Source organism: Montipora foliosa, chromosome 3 (assembly GCF_036669935.1).
Source record: "Montipora foliosa isolate CH-2021 chromosome 3, ASM3666993v2, whole genome shotgun sequence".
In the NCBI taxonomy this organism is placed as follows: Eukaryota; Metazoa; Cnidaria; class Anthozoa; order Scleractinia; family Acroporidae; genus Montipora; species Montipora foliosa.
The window spans coordinates 50,870,658-50,880,657 of record NC_090871.1 but is presented as its reverse complement, the minus strand read 5'-3'; positions in this window follow the sequence as shown (position 1 = coordinate 50,880,657).

The following is a 10,000-nucleotide window of genomic DNA, read 5'->3' as shown; positions in this document are numbered from 1 at the left end:
TTGTTCCGTATTTGTGTTAAAAAAAAAAAAAAACGTTCCCATATTATCAAAAGGACACATTTTTAGGAACAATAGTTCTCAAATCATCCATTAAGGTCCAATTTGTTCTGCTCGGGATTTATTTAAAGCTACTTAGCTACACGGAAATGAGAGAAGTCGAAACAAGGATGCAAGCTCCGGGAATCGAACTCAGGACCTCTTGCACCAAGGCAGCTTACTAACCTACTGTTGCCATCTTTGTCCCCGATAGAAAAGAACTCATTTTTAGGAACAATATTTCTCGAATCATCCATTAAGGTCCAATCTGTTTCACTCGTAATTCGGAACTCGGAACTATTGGTTCCACTTTAACACTAAAGGACCATTTTGTTCCGTATTTTATAAAAAAAACATGTTCCCATGTTATCAAAACGTACACATTTTTAGGAACAATAGTTACCAAACCGCACGTAAAGAACTAAGTTGTTCCGCTCGGAATTCGGAACTGGGAACAATTGGTTCCCATGTGATAGAAAGGAACACATTTTTTTGGGATTTATTTAAAGCTACTTAGCTACACGGAAAGGAAGGAAGTCGAAACAAGGGACGCGAGATCCGGGAATCGAACTCAGGACCTCTTGCAACAAGGCCGCTTACTAACCGACTGTGCCATCTTTGCCCCTAATAGAAAAGAACTCATTTTTAGGAACAATATTTCTCGAATCATCCATTAAGGTCCAATTTGCTCCGCTCGTAATTCGGAACTCGGAACAATTGGTTCCTTTTTTAACACTAAAGGACCATTTTGTTCCGTATTTGTGTTAAAAAAAAAAACAAAAAGGTTTCCATATTATCAAAAGGAACACCTTTTTAGGAACAATAGTTCTCAAATCATCCATTAAGGTCCAATTTGTTCTGCTCGGGATTTATTTAAAGCTACTTAGCTACAAGGAAATGAAGAGAAGTCGAAAACAAGGATGCAAGCTCCGGGAATCGAACTCAGGACCTCTTGCAGCAAGGCAGCTTACTAACCTACTGTGCCATCTTTGTCCCTGATAGAAAAGAAGTCATTTTAGGAACAATATTTCTCGAATCATCCTTTAAGGTCCAATGTGTTCCGCTCGTAATTCGGAACTCGGAACAATTGGTTCCTTTTAACACTACAGGACCATTTTGTTCCGTATTTTTATTAAAAAAAAAAGCGTTCCCATATTATCAAAAGGAACACATTTTTTAGGAACAATAGTTCTCAAATCATCCATTACGGTCCAATTTGTTCTGCTCGGGATTTATTTAAAGCTACTTAGCTACACGGAAATGAAAGAAGTCGAAACAAGGACGGAAGCTCCGGGAATCGAACTCAGGACCTCTTGCAACCAAGGCAGCTTACTAACCTACTGTGCCATCTTTGTCCCTGATAGAAAAGAAAGTCATTTTTAGGAACAATATTTCTCGAAATCATCCATTAAGGTCCAATTTGTTCCGCTCGTAATTCGGAACTCGGAACAATTGGTTTCTTTTTGACGCAAAAGGACCATTTTGTTCCGTATTTTTATTAAAAAAAAAAAAACGTTCCCATATTATCAAAAGGAACACATTTTTAAGGAACAATAGTTCTCAAATCATCCATTTAAGGTCCAATTTGTTCCGCTCGGGATTCGGAACTCGGAACAGTTGGTTCTCATGCGATAAAAGTAAAGTAAAGTAAAGTAACGATATTTAACGTCGATAACTCGTAACAGTAATTAGCTGAACAAACCTGAGGTCGACGGTGCGCTCATTTTAATACCCCCTCTCCATCACTGCTCCGCTTTACGGGTATTTAAAGCTACTTAGCTACACGGAAAGAAAGAAGTCGAAACAAGGTGCGAGAACCGGGGAATCGAACTCACGACCTCTTTGCACCAAGGCCGCGTACTAACCGACTGTGCCATCTTGGCCCCTGATAGAAAAGAACTCATTTTTAGGAACAATATTTCTCGAATCATCCATTAAGGTCCAATCTGTTCCGCTCGGAATTCGGAACTCGAAACAATTGGTTCCCATGTTGTAGATAGGACCACATTTTTTTTTGGAACTATACACCTTTTTACTGTTCATTTACGCATTTCGAATAAACGATTGTATGGAGGTGCAATTGATTGTGCGTCTCCATGCAAATTGATTATTTTATGTCTCTAATACGCCATTGATTGTCACACTATGCAATTGATTTTCTATTAGTGTTAATGATTAACCATTGCGCGAGATTGAAAGGATATTTGTTATCTTTGATTGGCCAAAGGTGCAATGGTTCATCCGTTGATGCTATTGATGTTAATTCACATGCAAATAGCGTTATTGAAAGTTTCGTTCGCGTTATTGAAGTTCATGGAAGTGCTAATGAACGTAGTTTCGACTGTTGACGTAAATGAATGTATCTTTTGCGTAAATGAACAGCAAAAGGTGTAGTTCCCAGATCACCCATTAAGGTCCAATTTGTTCCGCTTGGGATTAGGAATTCGGAACAATTGGTTCTCTTTTTAACAATAAAGGACCATTTTGTTCCGTATCTTTATAAAAGCACGTTCCCATTTTATCAAAAGGAACACATGTTTAGGAACAATAGTTCCCAAATCACCCATTAAGGACCAATTTGTTCCGCTCGGGATTCGGAACTCGGAACAATTGGTTCCCCTTTTAGCAATGAAGGACCATTTTGTTCCCAAGTAGTATGAAAGCACGTTCCGAATTCATCAAAAGGAACACAAAAAAGAGGAACAATCTGTTCTCGCTTTTCAAGAGGGGACCGTTCCAGAAACCAAGAAAAGGAATACCTTTGAAAAAACAAAATGCGCTCAAAAACATCGCTAGTTACAAAGAAAGAAGCCAAAAAGCGACTAAAAGATCACTTTGTGGCACACAATCGAATGCCGAAATTTTGCTGACGAAATACAACACTCAACTCAAAAAAGGAAACAAAATTGAAATTTGGGAAATGTTATAGATCGTTTCCCGTACTTCCCGGTTCCTTTAGTGTTTTCGTTGCAAGATAGGCACGTATTATGTGCCGAAAATTTATTAGACTGAAATCAATGCTGATAAAAATCAAGTCGAACCAGGGAAGAGCTTTAGCGCCGAGAAATCCGGAAAATCCGCGTTTACCGTGCATGCCGAAAAATGATTGAAATGACATCAATGGCATCAGGGAATGACCGCTGATAATACTCAAGCCGAACCAGGGAAAAGCCTTGTGTCCGGGAAATCCGGAAAATCCGCCTTTTCCGTGCCTGCCGAAAAGTTCTTAGAATGAAATCAAATAATAATAGATAATAATAGTAATAATAATAACAATAATAATTAATAATTATAATGAATGAAATCAAAGGCATTAAGGAATGACCGCTGATTAAAACTCAAGCCGAACCAGGAAGAGCCTTGTGTCCGGGAAATCCGGAAAAAATCCGTGTTTTCCGTGCATGCCGAAAAGTTCTTAGAAATGAAATCAAGAATAATAATAATAATAATAGATAATAATATAATAATAATAATCATACATAATAACTAAAGTCAAAAGACCATTAAGGAATGACCGGCTGATAGAAAAACTCAAGCCGAATCACGGGAAGAAGCTTGTGTCGGTTTTTGGGGGGGGGGGGGGTTTCCCCCCCCCACCCCCCCCCGGGGGGGGGAAAATTTCCGGAAAATCCGTCTTTTTCCGTGCCAATGCCAAAAAAGTGATTGCACTGAAATCAATAGAATTAAGGGAATTCACTGCTGATTAAAACTCAGTCGGAAACCAGGGAAGAAGCCTTCTCACCGGGAAATCCGGAAATCCGCCTTTTCCGTGCATGCCGAAAAAAAAAGTTTAGTACAAGAACCACCACAGGTAAACAATTTTGGTGATTACGGAAAAATACGGATTTTCACGGAGTTCCGGAGGAGATAGGAATATTTAATGATTAAACATGCAGTAAAGGACTGACTGCTGTCTGTGACATACTTTTACTTTGACCACGGAAAATACGGATCCTTTCAAGGATTTCCCGTCGAGATACTGAATATTAAGGATTAAACTTGCAGTAACGACTGACTGCTGTCTGTGGCAAACTTTTACTTGACCACGGAAAAGTAAGGATGTCAACGGATTTGCCCGTGAGATATGAAGATGTAATGGGATTACATGGATATATGATGATATAATATACGTACTTCTCTTTTTTTCTGTAAGTTATATAGTTATCTATATTTATTTATATAGATACTTACAGAAAAAAAGAGAAAGTAAATATTATATTAGAATATATTAAAAACTTGCAACTATCTCCGGGAAATCCGTGCTAATCCCGTATTTTCCTTTTGGTGGTCAAGTAACAGTTTGTCCACAGGACTAGGCACGTCAGGCGTTACTGCAAGTTTAATCATTAAATATTCATATCTCAGGGAAATCGTCGTGAAATCCGTATTTTCATCGGGGTCAAGTAAAAGTTTGTCACAGGCAGCAGTCAGTCGTTACTGCAAGTCTAATCATTAAATATTCATATCTCCGGGCAAATCCGTAAAATCCGGTATATTTGTTTCAGTTACCTCACCAAAATTGTTACCTGTGGTTATGGTCTGCCTGTGACGTTCTTTTTGTGTGAATCCCCTTTTGGCGCATGCACGGAAAACGACGGATTTTTCGGACTTCCGGTGAGAAGGCTCTTCTCTGGTTCAGCTTGAGTTTAGTGTCAAACGGGTTTTCACTTAATAACATTGATTTCAGTCCAAATAACTTTTTGGCTATGCACGGAAAAGGCGGTGGATTTGCCGGATTTCCCGGGCACCAAGGCTCTTCCCTGGTTCGGCTCTAGAGTTTTCATCAAGCGGTCATTCCTTAAGCCCTTTGATTTCATTCATTATTAGTATGATTATTATGATTATTATTATTATTATTATTATTAGTATTATATATTATTAGTTCTATCTATTTGATTTTCATTCTAAGAACTTTTCGGCGCAGAACGGGAAAAACCACGGATTTCGGATTTCCGGGACAACTAAGGCTCTTCCCTGGTTCGGCTCTGAGTTTTATCATGCGTCGTCAATTCCTTAATGCCTTTGATTTCATTATTATTATATTATTATTATTATTATTCTTACTTATTTGATTTCATTCTAAGAACTTTTCGGCCTGGCACGTGAAAACACGGCTTTTTCCCGGATTTCCCGGACACAAGCTTAGGTCACTTGGTTGGAATTGAGTTTTATCTGCGGTCATCCTTAATGCCTTTGATTTCATTCATATTATTATGATATTATTATTATTATTATTATTATTATTATTATTATTCATTATTTTTATTATTTGATCTTCATTCTAAGAAACTTTTCGGCAACATGCACGGAAAAGGCGGAGGTTCCGGATTTTGCCGGACACAAGGCTCTTCATGGTCGGCTTGAGCTCTTATCAGCGGTCATCTCCTTACTGCTCCTTTGATTGCATTCATGATTATTTCTTATCTTATTATTATTATATATATGCAGATTCATTCGATAAGCATTTTCGGCTATGCCCGGAAAACGCGGATTTGTTGGATATTTCCCGGAAACAATGGCTTTTCCCTGGCTCGGCGTGAGTATTATCAGCGGGCATTCCTAATGCCTTTGCTTTCATGTTTATTTATTATTATTATTCTATTATTCTATTCTTATTATTATTATTATTATTCGAGTCTATTCTAAGAACTTTTCACGGCATGCCCGGGACCCCAAACGCACGATTTTTCGGATTTCCCGGACACAAGGCTTTTTCATTGTTCGGCTTGAGTATTTACTCAGCGATTCATTCCTTAATGGCATTGATTTCAATATTATTATATTATTATTATTTTCTTATTTATTATTTTGATTTCATTCTAAGAACTTTTCGGCAGGCACCCGGAAAACACGGTATTTTCCGGGATTGCCCGGACACAGTTTTCTATTCCTGGTTCGGCTTGAGTTTTATCAGCAGTCAAGCCTTAATGTTACGATTGTAGTCAAACAGCTTGCGGCTGGTGCCCAGAAAACGCGGATTTTCCAGATCCCGGACACGTGGTGCGTCACTGGTTTTCGCTTAATTTTGGGCTCATCCGCGGTGTAAAAACAATCTGTGAAACTCACAGATGACGTAGCGCATCAAGGAAAACAAAAGAGAAAAAAACATCAAACAATAACCTAACCCCTACCACGAGCTAACAAAACAAAGAAAGAGTTTCACAGGTTTTTTACACCGAGGTAATGAAACCCAATTTTTGCAGCAAAGAAGCAGAAATACACAAGATTTTATTCAACCAAATTTTCAACATACGCAGAAAAGGACGGTTTTTGCGGACACAGTTACTTGTTAGTGGCTTGTTAGGACGAATAGTGTAACTCATTTTAATTGATGACAGAAATTTTGCTCTTTTGCATCGATGTCGTCTTCGTTGCCAGAGATCTGATAACTTTTCAATATCCAGTAACACGTTGCTAAGATTACAAACATGTGTCACTCAGCCTGATCTCAGTGACGTGAACAAAGGAGGAAGGATTGCCATAAGCAACATCCTAAATGCATTCCTGTTAAAATTTAGTCCTAAATCACTGCACAAAATGTGTCAGGTTTCCCGGTTGTTTCTGTGAATTATTGTCAACAAAGAGAGCTATTACCCGTTTACGATAACAGCCTTGATTGCATTGTTTGTGCTTTGGATTTCCTTGATTAGATGGCGAGTTTATCTCGGAAAAGTGTTAAATCGCAAAAACCATGCTGGGTCAACAGGAGTGGCTCGACTGAGTAAACAAGCCAAGCGATCGTATCGATGTTGTGTTTCATTGACTTGATCTGTTATTTCTTTGGGTTTCCCGTGGGAAACACCATCATTGTGCGGGATTGGTAGTCAAACGTACTTAAGGTACAAAAATAGAAACGCCCCTTTTCACACCCATTCGACAGTTACATGATGTGTGACACCTATTTGACGACAAGTTGCAAGTGAACACATGACAAAGAAATAGTAAACTCTCGTGCATCGTTGATCATTATTATCACGGGCAGCGCTTTCAAATTTATGTGTCAACATTTCACTGCTTTGATCCACTATATAAGAGACGCAATCATTTTACAACATCTGAGCTACAGGAGAAAATGCAGCGCACAAGACAACCGTGCCGACAGCTAAATAGTGAAGGGATAAAGAGCGCTGCACTGTGTTATCTCTTACCAGTTATCAGCGGAAGGTGCAGCATCATAAGCGCAAAATGTATTTTTAAAGCAAAAGATAAAGATTTGGGCAGGGCGTGGACTTTTACTTCTCCTTACAGACTGTAAGGTATAATATATAGTAATGTTATTATAATAAGAAAGTGATAGTACTTACAGTAGTAAAGAGAAGTAGACTGTTTAATATTCATATCCCCGTGAAATCCGTCTTTCCCGTCTTCCAGTTTAGGATTAATTCAAGGGCGGACACTTGCAGTGTCACTGATTTTCGGATGTAATACATCATGCAAAGTGCATACTTATTTGAGAAGGAAAAGACGATTTCACGGATTTGGACGGGGATATGAATATTTAATTCTTTTTACTTCTCCTTACAACTGTAAGTATAATATATAGTATGTCTTATAATAAGAAAAGTGATAGTCTTACAGTAGTAAAGAGAAGTAGACTGTTTAAATATTCATATCCCCGTGAAATCCGTCTTTCCCGTCTTCCAGTTTAGGATTAATTCAAGGCGGACACTTGCAGTGTCACTGATTTTCGGTGTAATACATCATGCAAAGTGCATACTTATTTGAGAAAAAAAGACGGATTTCACGGATTTGACGGGGATATGAATATTTAAATCTTTTTACTTCTCCTTACAACTGTAAGTATAATATATAGTATGTATTATAACAATAGTGATAGTACTTACAGCAGTAAAGATAAGCAGAATGTTTACATATTCATATCCTCGTGAAATCGGTCTGATATCACGGATTTCCCGGACATACTATGAATATGCATCACATAACTTCTCTCTTCGGCTTTAAGTAGATCATTCACAATCTACTTGCAGTTTTGTCTTGTTTTGTAGAGATTATATGATGTGATATCGATTTTTCTTCGGAAATTCTCGATTCCCGGCCATTTTCGGTAGTGACACTTGATTATTATCGCAGAAGGGGTCGGAAAAGGCGGATATTACGGATTTCCCGGATATGCTATGAATATTGCATCACATAACTTCTCTCGCTCTTCGGCTGTAAGTAGATCATTCACAATCTACTTGCAGTTTTGTTTTGTTTTACAGAGCTATATGATGTGATGATATCGATTTTGTTTTTCGGAAAGTTCTCGAGTCCCGGCCATTTCGGTCGGAAAACTCCTCGGCCAGGTCGTACTTCATGAATATTTCAATGAAAAAGTGAGCTGAGGGAGCCGACCGAGAGGTATTCGGTTTCGGGTTCGGGTTAGCCGGATCTTATGGCTCTTCGTACAGCTCTTTCGCCTGACATGCCATTTGAATGTTATTTGAAATCAGCCGGAATAGCCGGATTTCCCGGAGATGCTATGAATATTACATCACATAACATCTCTCCTCAACTGTAAGTGGCTTCACACAGGTCTACTTGCATTTTTGTTTTTGTTTCGTTTTTGTTTTTGCTTTGTTTTGCTAGGGTTATATGTTTGTGATTTCGACCGCGTCTCCGGAAAATCCTCGAGTCTCGGCAATTTCGGCCCCTTCCAGAAACTTTGCGGCCAGCACTCTCGTCTCACATTCACATGCATATTGATGATAAATAGTCCTGGTCAAAGGTCTTTGAAAGGAACGGAAAATAACCGGATCTCAATATCATACTACAGAACCTCTCCTTTAACTGCAAGTTTACTACATGCATTAACCCTAAAATCGATGACCAGTTTATTCGTCTTCGATTCTCGTCTAGCTCTGTCACTGGAAGGTGCTCCATCGATAACTTCTTGAGAGAGCCCGGAAACGACGGATTATTTGGCTGTTCCGAAATTGTGTTTACATTATTGTATTGTATCGTTTTTCTCTTTCGCCCAAATGATGCAGATATGTCCAGAAATGCCTCTAATTAGATGCACGCCGTTTTCAATAAGCGTCGAATGATGGCCACTGAAGTAAGGCCTATTTTGTTCTTTTTCGCGTTCTTTTTTTTTTTTTGGTTTGTTTTGTTCGATTCTCCGGTTAATGTGAGTGTCTGTTTTGTTTTTGTTTTCGGTCACCGCGCATTTCCCTGGGGTATTTGGATGCCGCCGAGTAAGGTGCATCCGCGACAAATTTCACGTGACGATGCAGTATTGTGAGTGCGAAATGCGTGTGCAACGTGAGGTACAACTCTCTCCTCTCCGTCGGTCTTGGGCTTCAATTTGCAAGACGCGCGATTCTTGCGATACAGCAATTTCAAGTACGTTTACTTCAATGCATGGAATGTTATTTCAACTTTTAACTGAATGCTAACTAAGAAAATTCCCCTGTTTTTCAGGCATTCCAAACGCAGCATTTTTCTTTAGTGCGATTGCCACACACGAGAGAAAGAAGGAACCCGTCAACGGGCAAGCGACGACGATTCCGATGAAAATGATACTGCCGAAGAAATGAAAAGTCAAGTACGAAGTCAAGTGGACCGGCTGGTGGGAGGAAACGTGGAAAACACAGAAAAAGTCTTGCACCCCGCGATTTCCTATTGGATCGCTTTAACTACACCCAACGGCGCTCCTGCCAATCCCATAACTGTGCACAGAGCATTACTTGATTGCGGAGTGGCAGTGACCGCAAATCGGGTAAGGAAGCTATTTGTTTGGAAAAAACCTTTCCTTGGGCATCTGTCCACTTATCCAAAATAATATACTACTACTACCATCTCTATATAATCACGATGTCACTTTCACAGGAGTGATCTTTCAATGAGTCGTGGGTTTAAAACATTACATGACTGTTGATCATACAATACTGTTGTAATTACAAGAGAAAATTACAAAAGAAAAAAAATTGCTATGATTATATGAGAAAATTGTGACAATCTT